At 35.2% G+C, this 20204-nt stretch overlaps 1 protein-coding gene and 1 non-coding gene across 2 annotated transcripts in view; both read right to left on the reverse strand.

Annotated features, from left to right (window-relative positions):
* Positions 1 to 20204, reverse strand: part of Entrep2 (endosomal transmembrane epsin interactor 2) — a 420764-nt gene that overhangs the window by 333010 nt on the left and 67550 nt on the right. The gene's annotated exons all lie outside the window — the stretch shown is intronic.
* Positions 6194 to 6298, reverse strand: LOC124089523 (U6 spliceosomal RNA). Its single transcript, XR_006850768.1, has one exon. It is a non-coding gene; the product is annotated as a U6 spliceosomal RNA (small nuclear RNA).

Here is a 20204-nt window from a genome sequence, read left to right on the forward strand (position 1 = left end):
TAAAGGAAAGTAAGGACAAGGGCAAGGAGCTAAAGAAAATCAGGATAATAATGGGTGAACAAATAGCAACGAGCAATAATTTGGTTCAAATTATAAAAAGGAAGCAAATTTTGATGTACAATAAAAAAGTACAATAAAAAAATTTAAACTCAGAATTTCAGTAACACATTTCAGTCGGCAGAAGAAAGAACCAGTGAACCTATAAATAGTGCAACAGAAATTATCTAGTTTCTGAAGAAGGAGAAACAAGAATGAAGAAAAATGGACAGAGATTAAGAGACCTAAGAGACATCATCAAGAACACCAACATCAAATGCCTGATGGGAATCTCAGAAGGAGAGGTGAGAAAGAGACACAAAGAACATTTGAAGAAATAAAGGCCCATGTTTTCCAAATTTGATAAAGAACCCTAGTCTACTCCAAGAAAGATAAAAGCAAAGAGATCCAAATGAAGACACATAATCAAACTGTCAAAAGCTAAGGATAAGGAGAGGATATTGGAAGCAGCAAGAAAAGCATCTCGTCATGAACTAGAGATATACAATAAAATTAACGGATGACTTTTCATCAGCCACCTTCTAGCTAGAAAGCAGTGAGATGACATTTTTTAAGTGCTGAAGAAGAAGAAAAAAAACTATCATCCAAGAGTCGTATTTCCTACATAAAATAAAAATAAAGGAGAAGTTAAGACCCATACATTGTATAATTCCTATGAAATATCCAGAATAGGTAAATACATAGGGATAGAATGCAGACTAGTGGTTTCCAAGGAAGGCCTAGGAAAGAAGGAAATGGGGAGAAGCTGTTCAATAAGTACGGGGTTTCTTTTGGGATGATGAATATTTTGGACCTAGAAAGAGGTGGTAGTTGCTCAACAGGGTGGTACCAAATGCTAATGAATCCATCACTTTAAAATGGCTAACTTTATGTTTTGTGAATTTCACCTCATAAAGAAAAATTAAAAATGAAAGAATATCTGGCTTCTGACAAATGGTCAGAAGTCCTGAAGGACCAGCAGTATCAAATGCAGCACTGATTACTCTTAGATTGCCCCTTCCTCTTCTGCTTGACCCCACAGGAATCTGGAGTGGAGCTAGGTTAAGTCAGCTTTTTGCTGCTATAACTAAAAGACCTGACAAGAACAATTGTGGAGGAGGAAAAATTTATTTGGGGGCTAGCAATTTCAGATGTCTCAATCCATAAATAGCAGGCTCCATTACTCAGGCCTTGAGGTGAGGCAGAACATGGGGGTGGGAGACTGTGGCAGAGGGAAGTGGCTCTCATGATGATCAAGAAGCAGTGAGAGACTCCATTCACCAGATAAGAAATATAGACTCCAAAGATAGGAGCCCAATGCCCACCTCCTCCAGCCACACCCTGCCCACCTTCAGTTACCACTCAGTTAATCTTATCAGGAGATTAATTCATCAATTGAGTTAAGATTCTTATAACTCAATCATTTCTCCCATGAACCTTCTTGCACTGTCTCACACATGAGCTTTTGGGGGACACCTCACATCGAAACCAAAAAGATGATAGTATATTGACTGGGTGTTTTGAGGAATATCAGAAAGCAATACATGAACATAGCTCATGGAGCTATGAATTATCAAGAATACTAGTTTCAGTGAGACCTTATCCATGTGTGTAGAAAAGACACATGTGGGAGGTAAATTCTATCAATAGTCAGCAACATGATGGATTTCCATATACAAGAGCTGCCTTAAGTTAGATTATTTCTTTTTTTTTTTTTTGGTGTGTACATAATTTATTAAGATACAAGAACAATTTAAAAAGTATTCTAATTGATTTTTGCCAATTGCTGATATCAATACTGATCCAGCTAATGAGAACATTATTTTACATAAAGAATAAAACATGTGGGACTGGCTAGCCCATGCTCAATGGTGGCTGTCCAGCAGTGTTTGCAGTCTATGAAAGAGAACTACCTTACTATACTCCCAGGTGGCTTGGCTACTGCCCTGACACTGCCCGCAAAGCCAAGCCCACGTTTGTGAGTTCTTGCCTTTGTTCCTTTGTTCCTCTTAGTTCCACAACTGGAGGGTGGGGAGGCAGAGTTCTTCCAGCAAGGCCCTTCCTAGGGAGTAGAAGGCTCAGGCTTCAGGCATATTCTGAGGCTTTACTCCCAAATCTCAAAAATGTGAAAGCATGATGTGCTCATCAAAATATTTTAATTCTCCTAAAAAGTAGTTAACTTGGCTTTCTCTAGATATCTCTGCAATACTTAAAACTCAGTGATTCCATTCTGTTCAAAAGAGTTGAACACTAGAAAATAATCAAGAGCTGTCTATTCTGCTTCTTCAGTAAACACGTTTGGGCCTGTTGAATCTGACGTATCTGCACTTTTAAGAACAAATCAATTATTTTGCTCCCTGGAATTTTAAGTTCTAATCTTGTGAACCCTATAGTCCCCCAGTTTTTGTATCCCAGACCCCTATAAACCCATCCATCCTTGATTTCAGAGAAGAGCAAAGCAAATGACAATAAACTTCCCACACTAGCTATCTCCTTGCACTTAATAACCAAATCTCCATATTTTCCTTCATAGTCTCCTAAATATTCTTAAATTATTATGAGAAGTTAGAGGAAAACATGGATATTTTACATTTCATGTGAATAGCTAGGATGGAAAATTTTTTGAACTTTCTGACTTAGGTGAACAACTGGAAAACAATTTTCAAATTTGGTCATGCTCTGCCACCTCAGGTCATTCATTAAGGGTAAGTTAGAGTTCTCTTCTTCTGCACACTCAACATACTCTCCTTCAACTGGGGTGGGAGGGACTTTAAATCATTGAGACCTTTTCTCGCGCTACTCTGTCGATTTCTCATAAACTCAAGAAAAGTTTTTCAATCCCCTATCAAGGATACACCTGCTAATGTACCTGAGCTATCTGATACACTACTTTGAATTTTACTATTGTTTTGAGATTTTTTTCAGCTTATGGATTTCTGGGTGGGCAGGGATATCTAAATGTCTCAAGCAGAGAAATAATCTCCAGCAGGCTAGACATTTACTTCATACAATTCACTTAATTTCTCAAGCTTTCAGTTCAATCACCTGTAAAATGGGTGAAATAATGCAAAGGTGGAAAATCCACTGCAAGGATTAACAGAAGCATGAGAAAAATGTCAGTATATGTGTCTTACTAATGATAATAATAATGTATATATATTTATGCTACTATAGAAAAATGCCTGGGCTGGATAAACTATAGAGCAAAGAGATTTATTTTGCTTATGATTTTGGTGACTGGAGGGTCCAAGTAGCAAGGCACCAGTGTCCTAATGAGGGTTTCCTGGCTGCTCTGCAAATAGCAGAGAAGCAGAAAAGCATCATCACAATGCAGAACAGGCATAACAGTTCACTCTTGCAAGAACTAGTTCATTCCTGTAAGACCCAACCCATTCCATCAGACCAGCATTAATTCATATATGAGGATGGAGCCTATGACTTAAATCACCTTCCACTAGACCACATCTCTTAAAAGTTCTACCACCTTAACACCACCAAACTAAGGACCAAGCTTCCAGATCATGAAATTGTGGGAGACAAACCATATCCAAACCATAGAAATATGATAGGGATCCACCAATATTAAGTATAATCTGTATGGTGGGGAACATCTTGGTCCAACATATGTTCTTTGGTTCGATTATTATTCTACGGTTTTCAAATAACAAAGAGCAAGACACTAAAAAGTCCTCTGTAAAAAAGACAACTATTAAAAAAAAAAAAAAAAGACAACTATTTCTACATCAGATGTCAAATTGTGTTTTATGGAACTCTAGGAACCCAGAGAGAACCCACGAGGATTATGGGAACTGGGAAGGAAGGCTGCCAAGATTCTAGGATCTAACTATGAATTAGTGGGAAAAAAATCTTACAAAAGTGTTTATCTTTCTGATATATCAAAATAATGAAAAACGATTTCTAGAATTAGCAGTAAACACTACCAGGTACCTACAATTAAAACACATAGATATAATTAGAACACTGTTCCAAAACACTTTAAAATTGTTTTCTTTTTCTCTTACCTTTATTGAGGTAAAATTGATAAATGAAAATTGTATACATTAAGGTGTATAATGTAATGTTTTGATATATATATATTAAACATTGTGAAATGATTACTGCAATCAAGCTAATTAACATATCCATCACTTCACATATTAATTTTTATTTAATGTGGTGCAGATAAATAAGATTTACTCTCTGAACAAGTATATAACACATTATTATTATTATCATTATTATTTATAGCTACAAAACTGTACATTACATTCTTAGTACTTATTCATCTTATTTTTGAAAGTTTGTACCCTCTGACCAATATCTAGGATCACCCCACATTCCTCTCCCCGTGACCACCATTCTACTCTGTTTCTATTAGCTCCAGATTTTTAGTTTTCACATATAGGTATGATCATAGAGTATTTGTCTTTCTGTGCCTGACTTTTTTCACTTACCATAATGATCTTCGGGTTCATCAATCATTTTTGTAAACTGTAGGAATTTTTCCTCTAAGGGTGAATTATACATAAATATTTTCTTTATCTACTGATGAACATTATATTGCTTCCGTTTTGGCTATTGTTATTAATGCTGGGAGGTATATATCTTTTTGAGATAGTGGGGTTTTTTTCCTTTGGATATAAACCAAGAGGTGGGAGTGCTGGATCATGCATGGTTCTATTATTTTGAACTTTCTGAGGAACCCCCACAATGGTTATTCGAATTTACATTCCCAGCAATAATGTATAAGGGTTCCCTTTTCTTATCTTTGTGTGGGGAGGGGGGATGGCTGGGGATTGAATCCAAGGTCTTGTGCGTGCTAGGCAAGTACTGCACCACTGAGCTACATCCCCAGCCCCATTTCTTATCTTTCGGCATTTTAATAGCAACCATTTTGTCAGGTGTGAATTGAGATGACATTGTGGTCTTGATTTGCATTTTCCTAATGATTATTGATGTTGAACACATTTCATTTATCTATTGGTCATCTGTGTGTCTTCCTTGAAGAAACCTCTATTTAGGTCTTCTACCTATTTTTTACCATGTTCTTATAATTATTATTTTGCTATTGAGTAGTATGAATTCTGTAGTATTTTAAATATTAATTCATGTTCATATATATGGCTTGCAAATATTTCTCTCATTCCTTGGTTTGCCTTTTCATTTCACTTGTCTCCTTAGCTCAGAAGATTTTTAGTTAATTGTAGTCCCAATTGTTTACTTTTGCTTTTGTTGCATCTGTGCTTTTGATGTCTTATTCAAAAAATCATTGCTGAGGCCAAAGTCATGGGGTTTTCCCCAATGTTTTCTTCTAGTTTTGTGGCTCCAAGTCTTATGTTTTAATCTTTAATTGTTGATTTTTGTGTATAATGTTAGATAAAGATGAAATATAAATTTTTTGCATGTGGATATATAATTTTCAGAACATAATTTAATGAATAAATTATCCTTTCCCCATATGTATTTCTGACAATGTTGGCAGAAATTAGTTGACTCTATATGTGTGGATTATTTCTGGGCTTTCTACTTTGTTCCACTGATCTAGCTGCACTTTTATACCAGTTTCATACTGTTGATTACTATACCTTTATAATATAATTAGAAATCAGGGAAATAGGATGGTTCCATCTTTAGTCTTTTTGCTCAAGGTATTTGGAATCTTTTGCAGTTCCATATGAATTTAAGCATTTTTTTTCTATTTTTGTGAAAAATATCAACTAACATAGAAACACACCTAATTTTTTAAATTAATAAATTAATTAATTTTAATTAGATATATATGACAGCAGAATAAATTTTGATTCATTATACACAACTGCAGCACAACTTTTCGTTTCTCTGATTGTACATGATGTAGAATCACAACATACGTGCAGTCATGTACCTAGGGTAATGATGTCCATCTCATTCCACCATCTTTCCTACCCCCATATCCCCACCATACCTCCCTCCCCTTTTCCCAATCAAAGGTCCTTCATTTTTCCCATGCCCCATCCCATAATGGATCAGCATCCACAGAGAGAGCATTCAGCTTTTGATTTGGGGGGAACTGTCTTATTTCGCTTAGCATGATATTGTCCAACTCCATCCATTTATCTGCAAATGCCATAATTTTATTTTCTTTTAATGTTGAGTAATGTTCCATTGTGTATACATTAAAAATATGGAATGCTTCACAAATTTGCGTGTCATCCTTGTGCAGAAGCCATGCTAATCTCTTCTCTGTATTGTTCCAATTTTAGTGTATGTGCTGACCAAGCACCACAACTGATTTTTGTATATGATTTCGTATCCTGCAACTTTACTGAATTTGTTTATGAGAGCTAATAGTTTTTGAGTGCTGTCTTTAGGGTTTTCTATGTATAAGATCATGCCATCTGAAACAGGGACAATTCTATTTCTTCGTTTCCAATCTTTTTATTTTCCAATCTTTTATTTCCTCTTGCCTAATTGCTTGTGCTAGGATTTTCAGTACTATGTTGAAAAATAGTGGTGAGAATGGACTTTCAATCTTTTACTGTTGAGTATGATATTAGCTGGAAACGAGAGGTTAGTGATACATGGCTTTATTGTAGTGAGGTACATTTCCTCTATACCTAAATTGAATGAGTGTTTTTTTTTAAATCATGAAAGGATGCTAAAGTTTGTCAAATGCTTTTTCTGTATATATTGAGATGATCAGATGGCTTTTGTCCTTCATTGTAGTAAGGTAATGTAACACATTTCTTGATTTGTGTTTGTTGAACCATCCTTGCATCCCAGGTATGTTACTCAGCTTTCCATTGCTATAACAAAATGCATGAGAAAACTTAAAGGAGTGAAGATTTATCTGGGTCATAGTTTCAGAGGTTTTCGTCCAGAGTCATTTAGCTGTATTGTTTTTGGGCCTGTGAGGCAGAACATCATGGTGGAGAGAGCATGACAGACCAGCTACTCACCTCATGACATTCAGGAATTAAGGGGGGTCACAAGAGCACACCCCCCCCCGCCCAAGGACCCATTTCCTCCTGGTAGTCTTCACCTCCTAAGATTCTTCCGCTTCCCAATAGCCCTTTAAACTATGAATCCATCATCAGATTACTCCATTGATAACGTGATCCAATGATCCTCCTGATCCAATCATCTTCCAAAGTCCCTGAACATTGGTGCCTTGGAGACTAAGCCTTGAACACATAAGCTTTGGGGGGACATTTCAGATCCAAACCAAAACACCAGGGATAAATCACACTTAATCATGGTGAATGATCCTTTTAATGTTCTGTTGAAATCAGTTTACCAGTATTTTGTCAAGGTATTTTTAATTTGTATAGATGAGAGATGCTGACCTGTGACTTTCTTTTCTTGTAGTGTTCTCTAGCTTTGCTATCCAGGTATTGCTAGCCTCATTATAGTCTTTTTCAATTTTTGGAAAAGCTGATATTAATTTTTCTTTAAATGTTTGGTAGTACTCACCCATGAAGCCTTCAGGTCCTGGGCTTATCTTTTTTGATAGATCTTATTACTGATTCAATCTCCTTACTCATTATTGACCTGCTCAGATTTTTTACTTTTTCATGATTCAGTCTTGGTAGTTGTTGTGTATCTAGGAATTTAGTCTATTTCTTCTGGATTATCTAATGTGGTAGTATACAATTGTTCACAGTAGTCTCTTATTGTCCATAGTATTTCTGTGATATCAGCTATAAAGTGTTCTTCTCATTTCTCACTTTATTTACTTAAATCTTCTCTCCTTTTATCTTACCCTAGTAAATTATTTGTCAATTTTGTTTATCTTTTTAAAAAGCCAATCTTGATTTTGCTGGGTTTTTCCTATTGTTTTGTGTGATTGAGATAAAAGTGTATTATGCTGTTTGATGGAATGTTTTGTGTATGTTGGTTATGTTAATTTGAACTAAAATGTAGTTGAAGTCTATTGTTTCTTTGTTGATTTATGTCCAGACAATCTATCCATTGTCAAATATGAGATACTGAGGACTTTTACTGTTATTTTTTTATTAAGTTTTTGTTTTGTTTTGTTTTCTGTTTTGGGGTACTGGGGATTGAACTCAGGGGCACTCAATTACTGAGCCACATCCCCAGTCCTATTTTGTATTTTATTTAGAGACAGGGTCTCACTGAGTTGCTAGGCACATCGCCATTGCTGAGGCTGGCTTTGAACTGGCAATTCTCCTGTCTCAGGCTCCTGAGCCACTGGGATTACAGGCATGCACCACTGAGCCCGGCTTCATTTAGATTTATTACTAATTGCTACATATATTTAAGTGCTATGAAGGTTGATGCATGTATATTTTAAATTGTTATATTCTCTTGGCATTTTTTTTTTTTTTTTGCAATGCTGGGGAAGGAACCCAGGGCCTTGTGCATGGCAGGAAAGCACTCTACCACTGAGTTCCATCCTCAACTCTTCCTTTTCATTATATTATGATCTTTCTGGTGTCAGGGAAGACAAGGCTCATGAAAATCAAAGGGAGCTCAGTAGAGTAGAGGAATGGGACCAGGAGGAGAGAGGAAGGCAGGGGAAATACTGGGGAATGATGTTGGCCAAATTATATTGTTATATTATGTGCACGTACAAATATGTAACAAATCCCACCATTATGTAAAACTATGTGCACAAATAAAAAATATGAAAAAAATTCTAAAAAAATGAAATGATAATGATCTTTCTGTATCCTTCCACAATTTTTGACTTAAAATTTATTTTTTTGTGATATATCTATAGCTATTTCTCTTTGGTTTCTACTGACTTGATTCTGATGTCACCATTTACATCTTTTAATATTATGCATCCATTAACTTATTGTGACTATAATATCTTTACTTTTTAACTCTGATACTAGAGTTAAGTGATTTCTACACTACCATTATATTCTTAGAGACTTGTTTTATTTTGTTGGTAGTTCTGGGGATCAAAGCAAGGGTCTTGTGCTAGCCAGGCAAGCACTCTACCACTGAGCTACAGCCCCAGCCTTTACTAACAGTATTTTGAATTTTACTATATGCACATCTTTACCAAAGAATTTTACACTTTTCATTTATTTTCATGTTACAAATTAGTGTCCTTTTGTTTTAACCTGAATAACTACTTTCAGTATTTCTTGTAAGGCTGGTCTAGTGTCTAGGGAAGTTTTTATTCTCTTTTATTTCTAAAGAACAACTTTGATGGGTAAATTATACTTGGTTGGCACATTTCCTTTTCTTTCATCACTTTGAATAACTCATCCCTCTTTTCCTGATCTGCAAGGTTTCTGAGAAATCTACTGAGAGCTTTATGACAATTCCCTTGTATATGACAAGCTTCTATTCTCTTGCTGCTATCAAATTAATTCTTGGTCTTTATTTTTTGTTGTTGTTGTTTTCATGTTTGTTTCATTGATTAGTTGATTAGATGGTTGGCTAAGTTTTGTTTTTAATGGGGTCTCACTTATAGCCCAGGCTGATCTTGAACTTATGGGCTGAAGTGATCCTCCTGTCTCAGCTTCTCAAGAAGCTGACTAGAGACCCAAGCCACCATGGTCAGCTTTATTTTCAATGGTCATATTACAATGTGCCTTGGTGAAGTCTTCTTTGGGTTGAACCTGATTGTATATAGAGCTTCATGTTTGTAGATATCCATACCTCTCTTCAGATTTGGGAAGTTTTCAAACTTAGGTAAACTTTCTGTGCCTTTCTCTCCCCCTGCTATAAACCCATACTGTGAATGTTACTCTCTCAGTAGCATACCATAAAGGCTTTCTTCACCACTTTTCCTTCTTCCCCCACCCCTCCGAATGGATATTTTGAAAATGTATTCTTTAACAAATATCTGCGGAGGGAACATTTGATACTTCAATTATGTATATCCCCATGAAACCTATCTATAAGTTAGATGCAAATCCAATCAAAATTCTAACAGAGATTCTGACAGAATTTGACCTACATATTAAAAAGTTCATATGTAAGAGAAAAGATTGAATGATATAGAATTTTTTAAATTGAAGAACTACAAAGAAATTGCTCTAAGTGAAATTTAGACTTGCTAAAAAACCAAGAATTATAACACTATGATACCAGTATCAGATTCACAAAAACCAAAGATACAAAATTCAAATCCCAGAAACAGATCCACAGAAAATAGATAAATAAATAATTCCCAGAAACCTGAAACAACTGGAAATCTATTAAAAAAAAAACAAAACTCTACCACCTACTACACACAAAAGTAACCTTCACATACATAGTCTGTTATAGATTATTATGTAAATTTTTTTAAACTTTCCATTTATTGATATATGAAATTATTTCTTAAATAAGAAAAAAATCATTAAATAAATACTTAAGATTTAACTATAGAATTTCAGATTCTTTATGATAAGCTATAAATGTAGGTAAATGACAGTGCAGAATCTACAATATGTTTGTGACATTTTTATAGCACCTACATTTATAAAATTCTATAAATCAATAGAAAAAAAGGCAAATACCAATGGGAGAAGAGACAAGAGATATGAATAAGTAATTTAAAGAAGAAAATCTCAATGATAACATGAAAATGAGCTCAACCTCATTAGTTCAGGAAATATGACGGGGAAAATACTGGGGAATTATACTGATCAAATTATATTGCTACATCATAGGCATGTATGAATATGTAAGAACAAATCCCACTATTATATATAATTATAATGCACCAATAAAAAAACATGGAAAAATCAGGAAATACAAGTTAATAACCCCAGGTAGATTGTATATGATGCTAATTAAGTTTAAGTTCCAAGATCTCTTCACTCACGTGGGCCCTTTCCAGTGCAATGGCTTCCCATGGTGTTGACATGGTCATAAGATTTTGCAGTCTTTGTCAAATTATGTGTTAACTTACTTTTACACAATCTCTAATGATTACTGGGTCTTGCCACTCTATCTCTCCTATAAAAATTGCCTTTTAGTTGGGGGATGGTAAAGCTGACCATGGGCTTTTTGGAATATAGAGAAGAGATATATAAGGTTTTGGGACACACTGATATAATCTGTCACATTGCTGCTGCCTTCCCCAAGAGGATTAGTGTGTGAGGATATATCTATATCTGCTACCCATTATCCTTATTCACCCAGTGTAGTGAAATGACAAGAGTTTTTTTTTCCCTAAATGCCAGGGTTTTAACCAATATAAAATATATGACACAGCACCTAATACCAGCAGGACAATGACATATTTATGATAAAACTTAAAGTGCTCTGAAATGTAACCATTGATACATAAAGAGACTTGATGAAAGTTTCCAACAGTATAATAATCCTAAAAAATGCTGAAAGAAATGTCCAGATAAATAAATAAGTAACACAAACACTTAAGGTATAACATCAATGACAATATTAAAGTGAAATTATATATATATATATATATATATATATATATATATCAATAAAAAATACTAAAGCAAATTCTATCCTTCAATGAAAGCAATGGGAAAAATACAAAATCTGTTAGAATCAACTTTCTAGGAACTATGAAAATTACCAAAGGGTACAGCAATATGGGAAGTGCTCATTCAAGAAATACAGGTAAAGCCAGGCCCAGTGCCACACTGTGTAATCCCAGCAAGTCAGGAGGCCGAAGCAAGAAGATAGATTGCAAGTTCAGGGCCAGCCTGGAAAACTCAGAGATAAATAAAATTTTAAAAAGTCTGAAGATGTAACTCACATATAAAATCCTCCATGTTCAATCCCCAATATTAAAAAAGAAAAAAAAAAGAATGAAAGATGGGTGAAGCTCAGTAAAAACAGTGAGCCCTACAGAGGTTTTCTTACTCTAGCCCCATTCCCCACTCCCAAGTGAGCAGTAGCCTTATAAATAATAGCCTATACCTGACCCATAGTAGACGAAGTACAATAGATCTCTTTCATAAGGAAATTTCATTATTTCTTTCCCTGTCTGCTAGCTCCCTAGGAAACCAGCTAAAAATGCTTATTTCATTTCATCTAACTAGGAACTCATTCAGTACTAAAGCTGTTGCTGTAACATTTGTCAAAAATGTTTCCAGGTAAATGTTTATTCCCTATACCTGAGGTAATACATAACAATGAGGGCAAGCAACAGACTAACCAAAAAAACTTACAGAGAAAAAACTAGGGAATGAAAATACCTAGACTGAAAACTTCATAAATATCCCTGGGAATCTGGAGGTCAACAAACGTGGAGAGCTGTCTAATTGTGCAGGAAAGATATGTGAGAAGGCACTAACATCATATTTATGTCTCACCTTGATGTTGTACACAAACAGGAAGCAAAGGCCCCGTTGAAATTGTTGGCAGCTTGGGTGGTTATTGTAGGCAGGACCCAACATCCACAGAGATCCCCTCAAAAGACTGGGAAGGTATTTGGGTTGTTTGTTTGTTTGTTTGTTTTGGTTCCAGGCATTTATAGAAATTTCTATCTAACATCGTGTCTTAGTAGCAGACTACTAAGCCAAGGAGGCAGAAACTTTAGTGGGCGTACACAACAAAGAATATACTTAGACTATACAGTATTAGTTCAGAAATGCTATTGAACACAAAATGACTGAAACAAGCAACAGCAATAGCTGATCCTTGGGAGGGAAGAATCTGATTTCTAGAGTTAAGTGACAACAGTCAAAATATCTTCTTTTCAAAAAATATGGGGAACACAAATAAACAAGAAATTATGGCTTGCTAAGATATGATGGTGCAAACCTATAATCTCAGAAACTCAGGAGGCTGAGGCAGGAAGACCACAAGTTCAAGGCCAATCTCAGCAACTTAGTGAGGCCCTGTCTTTAAAAATAAATAAATAAAAATGACTGGAGATGTAGCTCAGTAGTAAAGCGACCCTGGGTTCATCCCCAGGACAAAAAAAGAAAAAAGGTATGACTCAACTAGGGTAAAACTCAATCAAAAGATATTGCCTGTAAAGAGACTTTGACGTAAGATTTACTAGACAAAGACTTTAAATATGCCTTTTAAAGGCAGGCTGGTGGCACATGCCTGTAATCCCAGTGACTCAAAACACTAAGGCAGGAGAATGGCAAGTTCTAAGCCAGCTTCAGCAACTTAGCAAGACCTTGCCTCAAAATTAAAAGGAAAAAAATGACCTGGAGATGTAGCTCAGCACACCTGAGTTCAATTCCCAGCACCAATAAGTAAATAAATATGCTTTTTTCCCCCTGGTATCGGGGATTGGACTCAGGGGTTCTTAACTACTGAGCAACATACCCAGCCCTTTTTGTATTTTATTTAGATACATGGTCTCACTGAGTTGCTTAGGGCCTCACTTAGTTGCTGAGGCTGGCTTTGAACTACCAATACTCCTGCCTCAGCCACCTGAGCCACTGGCATAACAGGCATGCACCACAGATAAATATGCTTTTATAAATGGTGAAATAACTAAAGAAATCCATCAGAATCATTTTGAAATAAATTAAGGTATTAATTGTGATTTCCAGAGCAACCACTAAGTAAATAATTCAAAATATATTTTAAAAGTAATAACAATGTAATAAAAAAGTACTCTAGAAAATATTTATTTAACACCAAAAATTGGCAGTAGTAGAAGAACTGAGGATAAAAAAGACATAACAAGTATTAAAAAAATAGTAAAATGGCAGAATTAAATTCTTCATTATCAGTAATTATATAAATGGATTAAACTCTCATCCCAAAAAGCAGGGAGCAAAAGAAACACCCTTTAGATAAAAAGACAGAAAAAGATATTCTGTGAAAACAGGAAACAAAAGAGCTGAAATAGGTATACTAGTAACAGACCAAATGGATTTTAAGGAAAAAAAATGCTATTAGACACAAAGAATCATATAATATTAAAAAAAGTTCAATCCGCCAAGAAGGCATAATAACTACAAATATTCATGTCCCTAACAACAGAGTTTAAAAATTATATGAAGCAAAGAAATAGAAAATTCAAGAAGAGCACAGAAAAATCTAATAATAATAGTTGGGAAATTCAACACCTTAATTTCAATAACAGATTGAACAATTTAGACCAGAATATCAACAAGGAAATAATACTTGAAGAGCACCAAAAACCAGGTGAACATAATAGACACCTATAGATCAACCAAGTCAACAACAGAAACCCGCATGCTTCTAAAGAGCACATGGTGCATTCTCCAGGACAGAATCCACACTTGGGAGGAAAATAAGACTATAAATTTAAAAATATTCAAATAATGCAAAGTATGTTCTCTGACTATAAAAGAACATGTTTAGAAATCAAGAAGAAGGAAAACTGAATATAAACAACACACTTCTAAATAAGTAATAGATTAAAGAAATCACAAGGGAAATTATAAAACACATTGGAACTGGGGGGAAAGGAAAACTCAACAAGCCAAAGCTTAATACTTCATACCAGAATTTAATCCTTCTGAGTAAAAACACTGCTCAGAGGGACATTTATACCTCCAAATGTCTCCACTGAGAAAGAAAACCTCAAATCAATAATCTACACTTCTACCATGTAAACTAAAAAGAACAAAAACTAAACTTAAACCAAAGGAAAGAAAGAAACCAGAGCAGAAGTAGATGAAATATAGAAATACCACAGAGAAAATCAACCAAAGCAGAATTGCTTCTTTGAAAAGATGTAAGAGATAAATTGACAAACTTTAATTAGACTGACCAAGGAAGAAAATAGGAAAGGCTCAAATTATTAAAGCCAGGAATAAAAGAGGGCATCACAAGGGACCTAACAAAAGGAACATAAGATTCTAAGGGATACTACAAACCAGTGGAGGCCATCACGTTAGATAACCTGGATGAAATGAACAACTTCCTAGAAACGCAATCTTCCAAAACCAACTCAGAAGAAACAGGCCTGTAACAAAGAGAGTGAGTCAGCAATAGAAAAATTTTAAACAAACAAAAACACAATTTCCAAGGAGAAAAGCCTATGACCTGCTTCACTGTTGTATTCTACAAAATGTTTATAGAAAAACAAGAGAAACTTCTTCCAACTCTTCTACTGATACCACAAGAAAACTACAGAGCAACATCCCTTATATTAAGATGAAAAAGTCATCAGCAAAAATATTAGCAAATACACTCCAAGCACATATGAGGGTTATTCACCATGACAAAATGGGATTTAAACCAGAAATATGAGGTTTATCTGACAAGATGAAAGCCAATTAATGATAGAACTTACTAATAGAAGAAAGAACACACCTACAAAGTCATTTCAAAAGACACAGAAAAAGCTCTTGACAAATTCCAATGACATTTTATGGTATTTATTTTTTAAAAATTAACATACTAGAAATATAAAGGAAATTCCTCAATTTGGTAAAGAATATCTATGAAAAATTGATAACTAATATCATATTTAATGGAGAAAGACTGAAAACTTCCTCCATAAGATGAGGAATAAAACAAAGACATCACTCTCTACTGAACATGGCAAGAAAGTTCCAGACAATAAAATGACATAAAATGTATCCATACTGAGCAGGAAGAAGTAATATTATCTCTTTTCACAAACACTGCTTTTACATACAGGAACACCTAGAGAATAAACAAAAATGCCTGAGAACAAGAATAGCAAAGCAGTCTCGAAAAATAACAGATTTGTAGGGCTCACATTTTCTGATTTCAAACTTCCTACTATGCTACAGTAATCACGAAAGTGTGACATGGTCAGAAATGTCACCAAAGACATCAATGGAATAGAACTGAGAGTCTAAAACTAAGCCCATAGATTGATTAATGATTTTCAACAGAATATCAAGACATTCAGTAGAGGAAAAAAAGAACTTTTCAAAAACTGGGTTAGGACAACTAGACATCCACTTGCAAAACAATGAAAAGAGGTCCCTACCTCACACCATACATAAAATTTGTACAAAATGGATCAAAGACCTACTAGGAGATACAGCTCTTAAAATCCTAGAAGAAAATATAGTATATATTCATGTGACTTTTACATAAGCAATGGTTTATTGGATAGGATTCCAAAAACACATGCAACCAAAAGAAAAATAGATAAAATGGACCTCATAAAAATTAAAAACATCTGTGCTTCAATTGAGACTATCAAGAAAGTAACCAAACCACACATAGAATGGAAGAATACATTTACAAATCATATATCTGACAAGGGTCTGGAATTCAGAATATACAAAGCTCTAACAACTCAGTAACTAGAAGACAAATAACTGAATTTAAAAATGGTTCTAGGATTTGAATAAAAATTTCTCCAAAGAGGACATAAAAAATGTCCAATAAGCACAGGAAATTATGTCCAACATCATTAGTCATTTGGGAAATACAGTTCAAATCCCCACAGTGGGCATCAATCACACCCATTAGGATGACTATCATAAGAAATAAATAAATAAATAAAATAAGTGTTGTCAAAGATCTGGAGAAATTGGAACGCTCCTACAATGCAGTAGGAAGGTGTAATGCTGTGATTGCTGTGGAAAAGTGTTTGGCAGTCACTCAAATGTTAGACATTAAATCACCAGAAAATCTACTCCTAGACACACCTAACAGGATTTAAAAGATATATTCACACAACATCTTGTACACTAAATTTTTATAACAGCATTAATCATAACATCCAAAAAGTAGAAACAAACCAATGTCCATCAACTGATAAACAAAATGTGATATATACATAGGATGGAATGTCACTTGCCATCAGAAAGGAAGGACTATCACATGCCAAAACATAGATGAACCTTGAAAATCTTATGCTAAGAAGCCAGAACCAAAGGCCCCATGCTGCCTAATTTCAGTTGTATGAAATGTCCAGAACAGTCAGAATTAAAGACAAGGAAAGATTAGTGAGTGCCAGAGGCAAGAGGGAGGGGAAATTGGAGGTGACTACTAACAAGTAGGGGATTTCTTTAGGGGGAAATGGAAACATTCTTTTTGAATGTTCTAGAATTAGATCATGGTGATAATTATTCAATGCTGTGACTATCCTAAAAAAAAACAGTGAATTACACAGCTTAAAATGGTAAACTTTATATTGTGCAAATAACAGCTAGAAAATAAAAATTAAAAATCATCATTTTAGATTTTTTTTTTATAAAGGGACTTGAACCCTGGAGCGCTGAACCATGGAGCCACATCCCCACCCCTTTTTATATTTTATTTAGAGACAGGGTCTTGCTGAGTGGCTAAGTGCCTTAGCTAACCTGCTGAGGCTGGCTTTGAACTCGTGATTCTCCTGCCTCAGCCTCCCAAGTTGCTGGGATACAGGTGCACACCATCATGCCCTGCTCATTTTAGAACATTTTATTGAGCTATGCTAGACAAAAATAAACTGTTAAAGATCTAAAGAAAATTCATTACAAAACCATTGCTATATGAATACGCAATGAGTAATCAACCAAGATAAGGTAGAGGAAAAGCATTACAGCAGTGTATCACACAATTCATTAATTTTTAAATGTTATTTTTCTGATCATGTGATACATTTGTTATATTTTAAAGCATTTTTATTGATTTTTTAAAAAATAAATGACAGCAGAATGCATTACAATTCTTATTACACATATACAGCACAATTTTTCATATCTCTGGTTGTATATAAAGTATGTTGACACCAATTCGTGTCTTCATACATGTACTTTGGATAATGATGTTCATCACATTCTACCATACTTGCTAATACCCTGCCCCCTTCCTTTCCCTTCTGTTTCCTTCCCACCCCTCTGTCCTATCTAGAATTCATCTAATCCTCCCATGCTCCTGCTCCCTACCCCACTATGAGTCAGCCTCCTTATATCAGAGAAAACATTCGGCATTTGTTTTTGGGGGGTTGGCCAGCTTCACTTAGCATTATCTTCTCCAACTGCATCCATTTACCTGCAAATGCCATGATTTTATTCTCTTTTATTGCTGAGTAAAATTCCATTGTGTATATATGCCACATTTTTTTTTTTATCCATTCATCCACTGAAGAGCATCTAGGTTGGCTCCACAGTTTAGCTATTGTGAATTGTGCTGCTATAAACATTTATGTGGCTGTGTCCCTGTAGTATGCTGTTTTTAAGTGCTTTGGGTATAAACTAAGGAGAGAGATAGCTGGGTTAAATGGTGGTTCCATTCCCAGATTTCCAAGGAATCTCCATACTGCTTTCCATATTGGCTGCACCAATTTGCAGTCCCACCAGCAATGTTTGAGTATACCTTTTCCCCCACATCCTCGCTAACACTTATTGTTGTTTGTCTTCATAATAGCTGCCATTCTGAATGGAGTGAGATGATATCTTAGAGTAGTTTTGATTTGCATTTCTCTAATTGCTAGAGATGATGAACATTTTTTCATATATTTGTTGATTGATTGTATATCCTCTTCTGAGAAGGGTCTGTTCAGGTCCTTGGCCCATTTGTTGATTGGGTTATTATCATTTGTTGTGATTTATTTTCTCATTCTAAATAAATACCCACTTTTATGACCAAATTTGTATTTACAATTTTGTAATGCTTCGATTAAAGAACTGTGTGAGTTGGGACCCAGGCAACCTGGATCCACCAGAGGAAATGTTATTTCACAAATTATCATTCTAGCTAAAATTAAAAGTCTGGCATTACTAAGCTCTTCTTGGCTTAAACATCAAGGTACAAATTTGAAGGGCAATTTGGTGATTTTAGTGGGAGTACAGTGCTAAATAGTGTCTGTAACCCAGAAATGCTACTTCTAGATATAGGTTCTACCAAGATGATCATCCTTGCAGCCATGCAAAGCACCAAAAACAGTGCTTTGATGACTAAATGGTCATCAATAGCACAAAGAATTGGAATATACAATTGTCCCTCAGTATCCAAGTAGGGATAGGTTCCAGGTCTCCTGTGAATACCAAAATCTGAAGATGCTCCAGTTCCTTAGATAAAATGGCACAAACTGAGTGTGGTAGCTTACACCTACAATCCCAGCTACTAAGGAGGCTGAGGCAGGAACATCACAAGTTCAAGGTCAGTCTGAACAACTCAGTGAGACCCTGTCTCAAAATAAAAAATAAAAAGAAATGGGGAGGTATCGCAATAGTAGAAGCATCCCTGGATTCAATCCCCAGTATTTTCAAAAGAACAAAAAATAGGGCTGGAGTTGTGGCTCAGTGGTAGAGTGCTTGCCTGGCATGCGTGAGGCCATGGGTTCCATCCTTAGCACCGCATATAAATAAATAAATTAATTAAAAGATCCAAAGTTGGGGGGGAAAAGAACAAAAAAATATAAAATAAAATACATAGTGCTTGCACTGAACCTACACACATACCCACATATACTCTAAATCATCTGTAGATGACTTATACCTAACACAATGTAAATGTTGAGTAAATAGTTTATACTAAATTGCTTAAGGATTTATGACAAGAAAAAAAATCTGTACATATTCAGGACAGAGGCAATTCTTTCCCAAAATATATTCAATCCACAGTTTTTAAATCAGAGCATGTGGAACCCAGAGGGATACAAGGGCCAACTATATTCTCAGAAGGGAATTCTACAAGACAGTTAAATCAGTTTATGCAGATCAGCCCTGGGTGGATTTGCAAAACAACATCAAGTGCTAAAGAGGCATGCAGATAAAATCACTTGTGCAATTTTTAAAAACACAAAAGTCCTACTTGTTGATTCTAGAGACAAGGAAATGGCATTCAAAAAAGAATTTTCTTTGTTTATAGGGAGAATAGACAGGCTGAGAAAGAGCACAAAATTGGCTATAACTGGATCTGTGGTGTTTTAGATCTTCAAAGAAACTGCAAAGAAGAACCAAAGCAGGTATTTCCAAGTTGAGGCATCTATTAATTATGCATTGTGCATGTATGCTTCTTAGGATTCTTAGAAACTCTCTGACCTTTTATGTGTGAAGCTAGATTAAGAACATTTTACCTAAGAGGAAAAAATGCTAGAATCTTAAAAAGCAAATGCCAGCACAGTAGAGAGAAAAAAAAATAGTCATGAGCAATTCATGAAATGCTAAGTAAAATAATAATAATGCATTACTAACATTTTTCACTGTTCAAATTGGAAGTGTTGGTGTCTCCCTGGTGCCCCTACGATGGTACCTGAGGCTGGCAAAAGTATAGGGCGGCAACACTGTCACATTAGGCCCTTAGAAAGTGTAGAAAACATGTACATCCTTTCACAGAAGCAGTTCTAATGTGGTGATGCATCTCAACAAGATTCTTCCAAAGTTATACAA

This window comes from Marmota monax, unplaced genomic scaffold, assembly GCF_021218885.2.
Source record: "Marmota monax isolate L192 unplaced genomic scaffold, Marmota_monax_Labrador192_F-V1.1 WCK01_AAM20220418_F8-fsc00005, whole genome shotgun sequence".
Taxonomy (NCBI): domain Eukaryota; kingdom Metazoa; phylum Chordata; class Mammalia; order Rodentia; family Sciuridae; genus Marmota; species Marmota monax.